General features: G+C 38.6%; 1 protein-coding gene across 3 annotated transcripts in view; it reads left to right on the top strand.

Annotated features, from left to right (window-relative positions):
• ATP11C (ATPase phospholipid transporting 11C) overlaps positions 1 to 16314 on the top strand; it is a 209340-nt gene that overhangs the window by 19655 nt on the left and 173371 nt on the right. The window lies entirely within an intron of this gene.

Genomic DNA, 16314 nt, shown 5'->3' with positions numbered 1-16314 from the left:
AAAAAAAAAATAATAAAAAAAATCTAAAAAAGTTTTCAAACATATGTATACAAATCTAGATAATATAATATTTAGTTTTCTTATGTTGAACCTTATAGAAAGTTAATCAGTATTATATTGCTATGATCCTTTATAAAGTTTTAGGTAGCTGTAATTCATTCGTTGTCACTGCTGAAAAATATTTCACTTTGGGCATATATATATAAGAATTTATCTAGTCTTCTGTTGATGAACCTTCAGTGCTTCTATGATCAATATGTGCCTTTTGGTATCTATGTATAAAAGGGTTCCCTCCCTTGTGTGAGTGCATGTAAAATATGCATATGCACATGTACATGCTCAAGTATGTACATATGATAGGTCTTGAAATCTGCAACTTTACAAGAAGAGGTGAAATTGTTGTCTAAAATGGTTGCGCCTATAGAAAGATCTGACAGTTAAGTTCATGAATTCATCCTAGTAAATGTGATGTGTACCTCATTACTGCACATCACTATGGTCACCTTTGACGTACTCTTGGGAAGCTGTGCACCAATGCGAGTGCCTAGTTCACCCTTCAAAGCAATTTTGGAACTCTTTTTCTATAATGACCATCAGAGCTGTTATATGGCATACAAAAACACAGCAATGATAATGAATACTACTCAGCAAGATACCACCACACGTGAGACACTGATATACCAAGGTTGTGAAACATTACCAAGTTGTTTGTACTGTGCTGCCAACGTAAGTGCACAGTGACAAATTTGATCTCATACAATGGCAGCTTTGATAGTCATTTCAGATAAAGAGTTCCAAAATTGCTTTGAAGGGTGGACTAGGAGCTGGCATTGGTGCATAGCTTCCCAAGAGGAGGACTGTGAAGGTGACCATAGTGATGTGCAGTAATGAGGTATGTAACACTTCTTCTAAGATGAGTTCATGAACTTAATTGTCAGACCTTGTATGTGCTCCCACTAGCAATGTATGAGTTTCCATTGCTTTATTTTTTCTCAGCACTTGCTATTGTTTACCTTCTTACTTTTTGCCAATCCCGTATATGGGAAATTTTATTTCGTTAATCTTAATTTGCATTGTTCTGATTACTAATGAAGTTAAGCATATTTACATATGTTTATTTATATTTCTTGGCTGAAATATTTGTTCATTTCTTTTAACTATTAGGGTGTTGTCTTTCTTGTACTGATTTATAAGAATCTTTAGTTTTTAGGACATAGGCTTTATTGATTATATACGTTGCAGATGTCTTCTTTAAGTTTGTGGCTTGTACTTTAACTGATTTTTTCTTTTTTGAGACAGAGTCTCACTGTGTCACCCTTGGTAGAGTGCTATGGCGTCACAGCTCACAGCAACCTCAAACTCCTAGGCTTAAGTGATTCTCTTGCCTCAGCCTCCCAAGTAGCTAGGACTACAGGTGCCTGCCACAATGCCTGGCTTCTTTTTGTTGTTATTGTAGTTGTCATTGTTTAGCTGGCCCAGGCCGAGTTCGAACCCACCAGCCTGGGTGTATATGGCTGGCCCCATAACCACTGTGCTATGGGTGCTGAGCCTTTCACTGAATTTTTTTCATTGATGGTGGTGTCTCTTAATAAAGTGCTTAATTTTAATGCAGTTAAAATTTTCAGTCTTTTTCATTATGATTAGTGCTTTATGTTTCTTGTTTAAGCAGTCCTTCCCTACGTCAAAGTTGGAAAGCTAGTCCATTTCTTTTTTTTTTTTTTTGTCCATTTATTTTTTTCTAAGACATTTAAAGCATGGCAGATTATAGTTTGAGCCTCATTTTTCAGGTCTTTAAAGTGGGGATAAATTAGTTGTTACAACATTTTACTCTTTGACATTGTGATCTGAAGCAGATATAGGATATGTGTCTATATTTTCAGAGAGTGTAGTGTTTTTTAGTAATTTATCCTCTATAAAGTTTCGTATTTACTTCTACTTTACTTCTGTTTCTCTCATTTCCCCAGCTTCTTCCTTCCTGTTTTCTTTAGAAAAGTTAACCAACTGAATTCTGTAGCACCCTAGAGTTTCTATGTTGAAGCATCATTTATATATATATATATATATATATATATATGTTTTATTACTATTTTTTAAGACAGAGTCTTACCATGTCGCCCTTGGTAGAGTGCCATGGCATTACCGCTCACAGCAATCTCACACTCTTAGGCTTAAGCAATTCTCTTGCCTCAGCTTTCTAAGTAGCTGGGACTACAGACATTGGTCACAACGCCCAGCTATTTTTTGTTGTTGTCGTCGTTGTTTAGCAGGCCCAGGCCAGGTTTGATGTGCATGTGGCCAGTGTCCTAACCACTGAGGTGCTCGGTGCATGTGGCCAGCATCCTAACCACTGAGGTACAGGTGCCAAGCCTGAGGCAGCATTTTTAATGTAAAATTATATTGAGATAATACACATGCAATTGTAAGAAAAAATACTGAGATATTCTGTGTAGTTTTTACCCAGTTTCTCCCAATGGTAACATCTTGTGAAATTGTAGTATAATGTCACAACCAGGATATTGACATTGAAGCTACCCACCAATCTTACTCAGATTTCCTGTTTTGTACTCATTTGTGTGTGGATCAGTTTAGTTCTGTGCTGTTTTATCCCATGTGTAGGTTTGTAGATACACTACTACAGGCAAGATACAGAAGGAAACGACATTATTTTTTAAAAAGTGTGGTTTGAAGTCTGTAACACTAAGTACCTTCACACTGTTCCAGAATGTTCATCTAGTCTGGTGCCCATGCAGTTTTAGAGGACCACTTCAGGTTACATAATCCAGAAGCAAATCAATGAGCTTAAACTTTGACCTTAGAAAGCAGAAGAACTTTACTCCTGGGTCTGAAGTCCTAGGAGGACAATTGGCATGCTTCCAAAGTATAATAATCATTTTTTTTTTTTTTGAGACAGAGCCTCAAGCTGTTGCCCTCGGTAGAGTGCCTTGGCATCACAGCTCACAGCAACCTCCAGCTCCTGGGTTTAAGTGATTCTTTTGCCTCAGCCTTCCAGGTAGCTGGGACTACAGGCACCTGCCACAGTGCCCAGCTATTTTTTTGGTTATAGTTGTGATTGTTTGGCAGGCCCTGGCTGGATTCAAACTCGCCAGCTCTGGTGTATGTGGCTGGCACCCTAGCCGTTTGAGCGACAAGTGCAGAGAGCCAATAATCATTTATTTTGAATCATATGCCCATAGTAACCTGCATTTGAGACATCTAGGTAGAAGTTGTTCTTAGTTGATTATACCAATAGGAGTCATTAAAATTCTATCTTTTTATTAGCAACTAAAAAGTGATAGTAGAAAGGAGAAATGATAATGCTTCTAAAAGAGTAATTAAAAGCATGCCAGGTTGTATATTGGTTTATATCTCTATAAATAGAAACTGATATTATTGGTAGGCTAGTAGTCAAGGACATTTGAATACTGTATGGAGTGTTTCGTGTACTTTTAACTCATGTTAAACATAAACACTCAACATTTTTTAGTGTAGTTCATTCACCTCTTTATTAAATTTTTATAAACAGCCAGGAAATGTAGAGTTCTAAGCTAAACAGGTCAGTTTTGCCTTCCTCAACATTTTTTTTGTTGTTGTTGAGACAGAGCCTCAAGCTGTACCCCTGGGTAGAGTGCTGTGGCACCACAGCTCACAGCAACCTCCAACTCCTGGGCTCAAGCGAGTCTCCTGCCTCAGCCTCCCAAGTAGCTGGGACCACAGGCGCCCGCCACAACGCCCAGCTATTTTTTGGTTGCAGCCGTCATTGTTGTTTGGTGGGCCCGGGCTGGGGATTCGAACCCACCACCTTAGGTGTATATGGCTGATGCCTTAGCCGGTTGAGCCACAGGCGCCGAGCCGCCTTCCTCAACATTTGGTTTTCAAGTTCCAGCCAGAAAGAAGGGAAGGGAGACCACAACAAGCTTCTTTAGGAAGGTGACCAGGAAGTTGCATATATCACTATTGCATATATGCCATTGGAGAAATATTAGACATATGACCCTTCCTAGCCACAAGGGAGACAGGAAAATGTAGTTTCTGGCTGGAAATCCAGGTGCTAAGGAAGAAAGGAGGGACAGATTTAGGAGGACAACCAGTAGATAAGGAAAGAGAAGATAAACAAGATAAATAATTGTAATGTCTAGTATGTTAGTGATGAATGATGAAAGGACAATAAAGTATGAAATGTCAATAATAAGTGTCAGGGTTGAGGTTAGCAGCTTTTCATAGAGTGAAAAAGGAAGGCCTCACTGAAGAGGTGTCATTTGAATAAATCCCCAAATGAAGTCTTGTGAGCAAGAAATATTGTGGGTGGTTATGAAGCCTACCAGAACACAGGTTTGATATTGCATACCTGAATCTTAGACTTCATTGGAAGATTATTAGTGGAAAGGCACCATTATGCCAACAGTTGAATGCTAAATTGATGAGTTACCATGCTAGGACCTGGACTGAGGCATCTGTCTCGAGAGATTTTGAACTGAGTAAGCTTAACTCCTGAAGAAGGGAGGGACTAAGATCCCTCTGTAACATAGTTTAGAGTGTGGGAAATACTTGGTTTGTAGGGGTATTTGGGAAGTAGATGTTTTAATTTTTTAATTGTTTTCTTTTGTGAGACTCTGTTGCCCCAAGCTAGAGTAGCTAGATTTTTTTCTAAGGGTAGAAATTATTTATGTTCTGAATCTGCTATAGAATTCTAGTTAATTTTAGTCAACCATTGTCAATGTAGTTTTAAGGATGTGGTGACATAAAAGAGTGGAAGTATTTTCATCTTTGCACTTAATCATCCAAATCTTAGCCCTTCTAATTATAGCAGACAATATATTCCAATCTTCTACTATTTTATTTACTCGTAGTTAAATGCTGCATTAAATATATTTTAACATAAAATACATACTTTTTTTTACTTCATTTGCATCATTTTTTAAAAAAGATGACTCATATATTTAATGGGACAAAAGGAAAGAATTTTCTGCCTATTTTTTCCCTAATCATTTTCCTGTCCCCAATACCTACATGTTGGGGTTCATAGAGTGTCTTTGGATTTATTTACATAGTAATCATTGTTTTATTAGTTTACAGTTTAAATTACAGTTTAATTACAGTTTAAAAGGGATATAAGATACATAAATAGATAATGAAAGCACAAGACAGAAAATGGTAAATGCCAGAAGGTAAAAATAAGATGTTTGAATAGTTCTGAGACATCAGAATGAGATGAGTAACCCTGTCAGTCTGCTTCCACAATTGTGAAAGGAGACAATAAGGTTAACTATGAACTTAGTATATCATGCTCTCAAAAGTAATTTTTTGTTATTGGAAAAGGGAAGCATTTGATCTGTCATCCTACTGTTTAAGTATTTTTGTAAGTCCAGTCTTTTCCTAGACACAGATAAAATACACTTTTTTTTTTGTCTCTTATGCTATGCCATAGGAAAAAATTCAAAATTCAAGTCACACTGGAAAAGCACTGCTAATCTCTTTACAGCATTTTATAGAGGCATGGAAGTTAGCCTTCAGTCTTTCTTCTCCTTTACTACATGTTACCCAGTCCATCACCAAATTCCAAAAATCATGTCTTCTGAATATTTATTGAACTGTTCTTGCTACTCTTAATCTATGTCTGCAAAGCAGCTGGGCTGAGTCTTTTAAAACGCTTCTTAAGTCAGTTTCATGCTAAGAATCTCTGGTAGCTCCTTTCACACTTATAGAGTGAGATTCAGATTCCTTACTGTACCTGCCAGGCCCTGTGTGCCTATGTGCAACAGTGTCTCTGACCTTCTGCCCTGTAGTCACACTGGCCTTTCCTCAGGGCTCTACCCTCCTGCTGATGCTTTCCCACTGTGCATGCTTTTCCCACTGCATGGAATGCTCTTTCCAAGGACCCTGTTTGTACTCCATAAGCATCATTTCCTTAGGGAAGGCCTTCTGTGACCCCAGCTGAGGTCAGACCACCCAGTCTTATGGGGTCTCCTAGCACCTTGTACTGCTCTTACGTAGCTCTTCCTGCAATTGTAAGTAATAATGAATCATGGTACCACTTACTGCTGCTTCCTCCTCTAGAATAAGATATAAAAGGGCCTGCTTTTATTTATTCGGTACTCTATCCAGTGTCATTGTCTAAGCTAGTGCTAGGTACTGCAGTAAATTTACCCAAAAATATTTGTTGCAAAAGAAAAGGCAGAAAATTCACAAGTTATGTAAATTTGATTTTGGATTTTATTTAGGTATTTACATGTGATTATACGGTTGCTAATGCTGAAATGTTTACTAAATAAAGGGAAAATCATTATTCCCAGAGCTGTTAGAAATGCTCAGGTCTCTGCCTCAGAAACTCTTTTTCTTCGGCCAGGGCTGGGTTTGAACCCACCCCACCTCTGGCATATGGGGCCAGCACCCTACTCCTTGAGCCACAGGCGCTGCCCAGAAACTCTTGAGAGTAGGGCCTTGCAGTCTGTGTTCTAATAGACCCTCTAGGTCAGCGGTTCTCAACCTTTGGGGGTTGAACGACCCTTTTACAGGGGTCACTTAAGACCATCCTGCATATCAGATATTTATATTATGATTCATAACAGTAGAAAAATTACTGTTTGAAGTAAAATTATGAAGTAGCAATGAAAATTATGAAGTAGCAACAAAAATAATTTTATGGTCAGAGGTCACCTCAGCATGAGGAACTGTATTAAAGGGTCATGGCATTAGGAAGGTTGAGAGCCACTGCTTTAGGTGATGCCAGTGCATAAATTTAAAAACCAATGTTCTGTGAAAATACTGATTGAAGGTTGACTGACTGTCTTAGTTCAGGCCACTATAAGAGGATACCACAGACTGGGTGGCTTAAATAAACAACCAGAAATTTATTTCTCAAAGTTTTAGAGGCTAGAAAGTTCAAGAGGTGGGAAAATTCAAGATGAAGGCTCTGGCAGACTTGGTGTCTGGTAAGGGCACTCTGCCTGTTCTTTGTAGATGCTGTCTTCTGGTTGCATCTTCATGTAACAGAGAGAGGGATAGCAAACTCTCTGGCCTTTGTTTTTATGTATGCATGTATGAATGAATGTATGTATGTTTCTATTAATTTTAGAGACAAGATCCTTCTCTGCCACCCAGGCTGGATTGCAATGGCATAATCATAGCTTAGTGCAGCCTCAAATTCCTGGGCTCGAGTGATCCTCCTGCCTCAGCCTCTGAAGTAGCTAGCTACAGGTGCATGCCACCACCTCTGGCTAATTTTTTTTTTTTTTTGGTAGAGACAGGTGTTGCTATATAGCCCAGCTGGTCTCAAACTCTTAGCCTCAAGTAGGCCTCAAATAGTCCTCCCACTTCACCTTTCCAAAGTACTGGGATTATAGGTGTGAGGCATAGGGTCCAGCTCTGTGGCCTCTAAGCCTTATAAGGGCACTAACTCCTTGAGGCTCCGCTTTCATGACCTAATCACTTCCCAGAGGCCTCACCTCCTAAATCATATTAGAGGTTAGGATTTAAACATAGGAATATTCTGGGGACACAAATATTCAGTCCATAACACTGGCTAAGTTAAATATGAAGTGCAGTTTATACTTATTTACAAAATTAAGTGCATTATTTGTGACCAACAGTAGATAATCAACTACTTTTTGCACCTTCTTTTTATTATTTGATGTCTTCATATGTCAACTGATATATAAACAAGGTCTACTTGATCAGTCAACTAAAACCTGTTGTTTAAAAATAACTTGTTTTCAAACCTCCTATGAACTCTTTTATCTAGTGTCATATAAATCCAGGAAATGATTGTAAAGGTAGTAATATCTTGCTTTTTTTTTTCTGAAGCAGGGTTTTACTCTATCCCCTTGGTAGAGTGCAATGACATCCTAGCTCGTGGCAACCTCAAAATTACTTTGCCTCAGGTACATGCCAAAACACCTGGCTAGTTTTTCTGTTTTTTAGTAGAGACCAGGTCTCCCTCTTGCTGGGGCTGATCTCCAACTCCTGAGCTCAAGCAATCCAGTGGCCTCAGCCTCCAAGAGTGCTAGGATTATAGGCGTGAGCCACCGTGCTTGGCCTCTATGATTGTATAGTAATTATTGGACTGTTTTATTTAAATTTTTTTTAATGTTTGTTGAATAAAGACAAAATGATTTTTAGAATGGCTAAAGCTTAGGTTGGTGGAGTTTCTGATTTTATATCTAAAATGTTGCATCTGTAATCCTAGCACTTTGGGAGGCCGAGGTTGGTGGATTGCTTGAGCTCACAAGTTCGAGACCAGCCTGAGCAAGAGTGACATGCCATCTCTACTAAAAAAATAAAATGACAAAGTGAGATCACTTGAGCCCAGGAAATGAGGTTGCTGTGAGCTGTGATGCCACAGCACTCAACCAAGGGTGACAAAGTGAGACTCTGTCTCAAAAAAATAAAAATAAAATGTTGTGAAACAGCAAGGTTTGAATGTGTATATTCTTGGTTGTGTTTGGACTCACAAGTCTGTGCTACACTATGAAGCTATTATTGCTGATGGATCGATTGCATTGTGAAAGGTCATCTTCAGTGTTGCCAGTGGCTCAAAATTTGCTTCATGTATGACTTAAGGACACTATTTTGACAAACCTTTTCCACCTGGTGACTGTTAGTTGCCTCATGGGAGTTTAATTTCAGGTGTCTTACACAACAGGTGTCCAGGGCTCATTGATTCTCTTTCTGATACTTGGTTAGAGCAAAGGGTTTGAATAGGGAATCCTGTTTCCTGACATAACCAAGAAAAGACTTTAGAGTGTTTTTAGAAACTTTATTTTAGAATAGTTTTACATTTATAGAAAAGTCACAGAGATAGTAGAGAATTTCCATATATCCCACATCCATTATCACCTATTGTTAACATCTTGTACTAGTAACATACATTTCTCACAATTAATGAATCAATATTGATACAGTATTTTTAAACAAAGTTCATACTTTTAAGTTTTCTCAGTTTTCTTTTAATGTCATTTTTCTCTTCCAAGACACCACATTACATTCAGTCATCTCTTTAAGCTCCTTTTGGCTGTGACAGTTACTTGTACTTTTCTTCATTTTGGTGATATTTTGAGGTATTCTGGGTCAGGAATATTTTAGAATGTTTTTCAACTTGGATTTTTCTGATGTTTTTACTCATGGTTAAACTGGGGTTATTAAATTTTGGGGAAGTAAGCTTAGGAGGTAAAATACCATTTTCATATAATATCAAGAATACATGTTATCAGCATGACTTACCGCTGTTGATGGTTGCTCTAAATTCCCTGTTTAAATGTAGGATTACTCCACTGTAATGTTACTATTTTTCCTCTTTCCATACTGTACTCTGTGGAAATAAATCACTAAGAGTAGCCCAATAGATTGTTATTTAAATAGAAGATTCCAAATAGCATCTTTCTTTATGAATGAGACCTTCTCCATTGTTATTGGTATCTCCTTTTAAGTTTTATTTTAATAAGTTTTACTTTAAAAGATACTTATATGCAGTTGATATGTTTCAAATGTTTAAATTATAAAGTTTATTGAGCTGATGAAAGGATTTGAAATTAAAAATGAATATTTCAGCAGATATTTTTTCCTACAGCACTTAGCTGGGACCTAATGTAGTTTTGCAGATGCTTCTCTGTCTAGCTACTGTCCATATCTACTTAACCCCACATCTGTTCATCTCCCAACTTCCAAGCTTTCTCTGTTTGTCTGTAGCTCCTGGAATTTAACTGTCTGGTAGCTAAAACCTTTATGAAAACTTTTGAGATGTATTGTGGCCTAGGATTTTTTTGCTTGGCAAGAACTCACTTGCTAAAAGTTTTCAAAAAATATGTTTGCACCTCATGCTGCTTTCGCCAGAATAGATTTAGCCCTAAAGATTTGCTTGTCTTCTTAAATCCTTTTTAAACTTCTCAGTAGCAGTGACTGAGCAGTTGATCTGAAGGGATAATAATAATAGCCCTATATGTGCTTTTTTCAGGTTCTGATATCTTAAGAACTGAGAGCTTTGAAAAAAGAATATTGCTTTACTTCACAAGAACTCAAGTCTACTACAAACCAGATAATATACAGCATGTGTCATAAAGAAGGTTCATTCCTAGAAATCATGAGATTCAAAGGAAGCAAGGATGAAGGAGAAGGAAATAAAACAAGTGACAGTACTTGCTCAAAGACTGATAACTAGAGTCAGTGCACTGGGTGGGGGTGGTGGTGGTGTCGGCATTATCTCATGTAGTCCTACTCACACTCCACCTACCCCAGCCCTAATTCTTCTGACATGCTTTTATAGCAGTTCTCAGAAAGACTGTTGCAGAAGGAAAGGCACACAGAAAGTAAACAATTACTTTTCACTGAAGTTAACCTTTAGTATATTATTAATAGTTTTGGATTCTACTTTGGCTTGTTGATAGAGAAGAAAATGGTAAGCAACATACCTTACTATGTTTAAATGTATTTCAAATAACTGAACATGATATATCTACCATATAAGGCAAATAGACAAAAATAGAGATTTTGTTGCTGCATAAATTCATTTTTATTTATTTATTCATTTTTTTTTTTTTTTTTTAGAGACAGAGTCTAACCTTATTGCCTTTGGTAGAGTGCCGTGGTGCCACAGCTCACAGCAACCTCCAACTCCTGGGCTTAGGCGATTCTCTTGCCTCAGCCTCCCAAGCAACTGGGACTACAAGCACTCACCATGATGCCCAGCTATTTTTTTGTTGCAATTTGGCAGGGGCTGGGTTTAAACCCATCACCCTCGGTATATGGGGTCAGCACCCTACCCACTGAGTAACAGGCGCTGCCTGCTGCATAAATTTATTAATCTAAGTTCTGGCTAATAAGGTTTAAGGAACTCCCTGAATTTGAGAGATACAGCAAAGGGGGGAGCCAAAGGATATCTAGGTTTATGTTCTTTTATTTATTTATTTTTTAAGACAATGTCACTCTGTAGCCCTGGGTAGAGTGCAGTGGTGTCACAGTAGCTCACAGCAAACCTCAAACTCTTGGGCTCAAGAGCTTTTCTTGCCTCAGCCTCCAGAGTAGCTGGGACTACATGCATGTGCCACTATGGCTTGTTTTTCTATTTTTAGTAGAGATGAGGTCTCACTCTTGCTCAGGCTAGTCTCGAACTCTTTTAAGCTCAAGCACTCTACCTGCCTCCGCCTCCCAGAGTGCTAAGATTACAGGTGTGAGCCACAGCTCCGGGCCTAGCTTTACATTTTTATTTTCTCAGGGTCACTTTCCAGTATCTTTTATATATGTTATCTGTTTACCACATGGAAGAATATAGTATTCACTTATTAGACTTGTTTTTAGCTTTGTTTTTAATCAAATATAAATAGTTTTAGATTTGTAGGAAATTTATGAAGATTCTATAGAGTTTCCTTGTATGTTCCATACTCAGTTTCCCTTTGTTATTAATTAACATATTAGAATGGTACATTTAATATATTATATATATTTTTTGGAGACAGAGCTTTAAGCTTGTTGCCCTGGGTAGAGTGCTGTGGCATCACAACTCACAGCAACCTCCAACTCCTGGGCTTAAGTGATTCTCTTGTCTCAGCCTCCTAAGTAGCTGGGACTACAGGCACCCCCCACAATGCCTGGCTATTTTTGATTGTAGTTGTCATTGTTGTTTGGCAGGCCCTGGCTGGATTCGAACCCACCAGTTCTGGTGTATGTGGCTGGATTCTTAACCGCTTGAGCTATAGGTGCTGAGCCAAATGGTGTATTATTAATATGTTAATAATGTTAACATATTATTATTAACTAAAGTTTATCTTTTATCTGGATTTCCTTAGTTTTTCTCTAATGTTAGGGTGACCAGACGTCCCGATTTTGGCAGAACAGTCCCGCTTTTCAACAGTTTGTCCCGCGTCCCGTGACGTTTTAAAAAAGTCCCGATTTTTGGAAAGAATGCACAAACGGGCTGGAGAACAAGAAGGGAATATACGGTTTTTGGCCGCCACATGGCTATTTCGCCAGAATATGAGTTTTATATTATTTTTGTTAATTTTATAGTGTTAAACTGTAATAAATAATTGCTGAGAAGTGATTATGGAGAACTGCTTATCAAAGTTTGCCTTGTTGTCAGGCCCTGCCTGCCCTGTCCCCTGCCCCGCGCCCCCGCCACCCCCCATGTTGTCCCGCCTTATAGATGTTAAAATCTGTTCACCCTATCTAATGTCCTTTTTCGTTTCCAGGTGGACTACATCATATCAATACTATATTTAGTCATCACGTTTCCTTGGGCTTCTCTTGACAGTGATAGTTTCTTAGACTTTTCTTGGTTTTGGTGACATTGACAGTTTTAAGGAGTATTGGTCAGGTGTTTTGTAGAATGTCCCTCAATTAGGATTTGTCTGATGTTTTTTTCTCTATTAGATGTGAGTTGTGGTTTTTTTGGGAAGAAGACCAGAGAGGTAAAAGGTCATTCATATCACATCACATCCATGGTGCATAGATAGTATCAACATGACAATATTGATGACGTTAGCTTGACCACCTGTCTAAAGTAGTGTTTGTCAGGTTTCTCCACTGTGAAGTTATTATTTTTAAAAATAAAGATTTATATTGATTTTTCTGTCTCTATGATTCAGGAGAGGAAAGTGGTTCATTTCATGTTTTCATTCTACAGAATTTATTGTGAGTTAAAGAAAATGTGGTTTTAAATAAATTTTAGGAGGTTTTTACTTCAAGGTCCATTATTACTAGATGGAGAAATAAACCACAATATATTAAGCAACAGCCTATACTTTTCAGGTAACAAAAAGTTGGTCAAGTTTCTAGAGTACAATGTGTATTTGTTTAGCTCTTCTACATTACTGGGATTTTCAACAAAATTCTGTTTGATTACAAATGAGTAGCATTAAATAATTAAAATTATGTTCTTCATTATGTTACACCAACTCATTTATAATTTACCAGTTATTAGACTTTTTCACCTTCTCTTTCCACTTATTTTATTATTTTTATTGATACGTAATGTACATATTTTCAGAATATATGTGACATTTTGATAGCCATTATATTCATATAATCACTTTATATATTTTTCTGTGCTGGGGACATTTGAATTTATTCTCTTGTGGCTTTTTTGAAATACATAATATATTATTGTTAACTATAGTCATTCTTCTGATCTGTTAAACACTAGGTTTTGTTTCTTCTATCTAACTGTGTGTGTGTACCCATTAGTCAGCCTTTTCTTATCCACCCTTCCCCCCTACTTTTCCTAGCCACTGGTAACCACCAGTATATTCTATCTTCCTGGGATTTGATATTTTAGTTTCCATATACGAGTAAACACATGCAGTAAGTATTTGCCTTCTTCACTTATGTAGTAAAATATTCAGAAGTAACCATGAAAAGTATTTTCCTAAATAAGACCCTTTCTGTCCTCCTAGCTTTAATATAAATACAAAGGATTATATAGATACTAGGAATAGAGCAATCTCCTGCTTATTTACAATTCTTCAAATGCTAGTCACAGTAACAGATGAAGATCAGAGAGTACTAGGAAAAGAAATCACCAGCACATGTTGTGTTGAAATTTGTTAGGGAATTTCGATATCAAGGAGTGAGTGTGTCACACAGCAGATGAGCCTCTAGGACAGTGGTTCTCAACCTGTGGGTCGGGACCCACAGGAACTATATTAAAGGGTCACGGCATTAGGAAGGTTGAGAACCACTGCTCTAGGATGAATTTGATTAATTCTCCACAAGAGTAAAATCTCATAATCAAATGGTGTTGCTTGAGGCCTTCTCTTGCTTTGGATTGGATAATCTAAATTGTGTAAGCCCTAGTGGGGATTTCCGTTTTGTCATGCATCAAGGATCATCTGTACAGATGGAAAGACAAGATTTTCTGTTTGGTTATGTATGAGCTCATTGGGAAAGGTTAAGAATTGTGAGAGAATGTGTTTAACTGGAATTTTCTTCCTAATGACAGGCATCTCTACCAGATTTGGTAACACTGTAAATATGGAAGGAACTCAGGCACCTGGGTGGGTTTCTTTTCTGGCTCTTCCATTAGTTTGTTGTGTGCTTTTCTTTTATAGTTTATTGTATAACTTTTTAGTGGCTCTTAGATTTTCATTTGTACAGTAAAGGTGACTAGATTATTGCTTAAACACTGTGGTTCAGAATGGGAAATGAGTAGCAATGTGAGCTGCCCTCCTAATTACAGTACATGCTATATTCATCATAAGGTACATTAAATAAAAATGTAAAGGGAATCTGATTTTCCCACAATTTTTTTTTTTCTGAGAGTCTCACTCTGTTACCCAGGCTAGAGTGCAATAGTGTTAGCCTAGCTCAGATTAACCCCAAACTACTGGGTTTACGTGATCCTCCTGCCTCAGCCTCCTGAGTAGTTGAGAATACAGGCACCTGCCACAAACCCTGGCTAATTTTTCTATTTTTAGTAGAGAAGAGGTCTCACTCTTGCTCACGGCTGGTTTCAAACTCCTCAGTTCAAGGGATCCTGCCGTCTCAGCTTCCCAGAGTGCTAAGATTACAGGTATGAGCCATTGTGCCGGGCCCACAAAATGTTTTATATATAGTTAGGAGCATGGTCTTGACCAGTGACCCAATGCCAAATTATTTTTTCTAGATAGGGATGCATGAAAATGAGTAGGGCTGGGTGAGGTGGCTCACATCTGTAATCGTAGCCTCCCAGAGTGGGAGGTAGATCGATTGAGTTCAGGAGTTGGAGCCAGCCTGAGCAAGAGTGAGACCTCATCTCTAACAATTAGAAAAAAAATTAACTGGGTATTGTGGTGAAAACCTTTAGTCCTAGCTACTCAGGAGGCTGAGGTAGGAGGATTGCTTGAACCCAGGAGTTTGAGGTTTCTGTGAATTGGGCTGATACCATGGTATTCTTCTAGCCTAGGTGACAATGAGATTCTGTTTCAAAAAAAAAAAAAAGAAAATTGATAGATTTCAGGGTAGTACCTATGGGCTATAAGAGCTTTTCATATTTTAGTTTAGGGAAATGGTGGTGTGTAGAGAAAGGTAGAGAAGATAGCTCTGTACACTGGATTCTGTATTCATTCATCTTCCCTGGTTCTTTCCAGTTGACAGACTCTCACTTTCTCTCTCTCTCTCTTTTTTTTTTGAGACAGAGCCTGAAGCTATTGCCCTGGGTAGAGTGCTATGACGTCACAGCTCACAGCAACCTCCAACTCCTGGGCTTAAGTGATTCTCTTGCCTCAAGTCTCCCGAGTAGCTGGGACTATAGATGCCCACCACAATGCCTCCGCTATTATTTTTGGTCCTAGTTGTCATTGTTTGGAAGGTCCTGGCTGGATTCGAACCCGCCAGCTCTGGTGTATTTCACTGGTACCTTAGCCTCTTGAGCTACAGGTGCGGAGCCATGATACACTGTCTTTCATTGGTGTTTTTGTAGTCATGGGCTTGCTTCAATCCTATAATCCTATTTAATGTTGGAAAGGCTGTAAGTGCTTGCTGACTTCCATCTCTATACAGCTTTCGGGTGGACAGATTTGGGGCAGGTCAGCCTGAATGAGGCTTTGAGCCCAGCCTGTCCTGAGTTGCAGAGAATTTTGGGAACTTAAGGCTGCTAGCTCAGCAGTTCAGCATGTTTGGTAGTCTCATTCTGACTCTTGTGTGGTCAGGTTTTTGTAAGGCTGTTGTTGCTTAGCTCCTTATGATTAAGACAGACCTTGTATTTCTGTGCTAGAAACTGGGCCTAGCATTGTTTCTCCTATGAAGTCCTTGTCTGGGTACAATGCTTGGTACCTCAGTTCCTCCAAGGGTAGGAACACACTTTCTTTTAGCTCAGCCTCTCAGTAAGTCATTCTCTGCCTAGACACATACCTGTGTTGGAGCCTTTGCTACCCAATCCTGATGTTGCTGATGCTTGTTCACTAATAGCGTTTCACCAGATTTCCTTGTTAAGTTCTGTCTGCTTTCTCCTTGCTGAACGAGTATTCTGATGCTCACTGCTTTCCTGTCTGAACCTTTGCTTCTTGCTATAACATCTTTTCTAATTTACATGCTCATGTGTGAGGAGGGGAGAGGGAGAGAGAGAACGGTTGTGCACAAACAGGTGAGAGCATGCATGTGAGCACACATTTCAGTCCTTAGGGAGCTGCTAGTCTGGGGGGTAGAGAACTAATCAATCACAGTGGCTAGCTAGAGACATGCACTCGGCAGGATAACAGGTTATTTTCTCTGCATGACTGAAGATTGGTTCACCGAGGGGCTCTTTCTGCCACTCAGTTAACACTAACTTTCTAGTCCACCACCAGCCTTTCAGCTACCCAAAAGAGAGAGAGGAAATTCTCCATCTGCTTTCTTCCTTTGCCAGTTCCTGAC

This window comes from Otolemur garnettii, unplaced genomic scaffold (assembly GCF_000181295.1).
Source record: "Otolemur garnettii isolate 467f Iridium unplaced genomic scaffold, OtoGar3 scaffold00117, whole genome shotgun sequence".
NCBI classification, from domain to species: Eukaryota; Metazoa; Chordata; class Mammalia; order Primates; family Galagidae; genus Otolemur; species Otolemur garnettii.
Note: the sequence above shows the minus strand (reverse complement) of the source record. Positions and strands in the feature narration are given on the sequence as shown.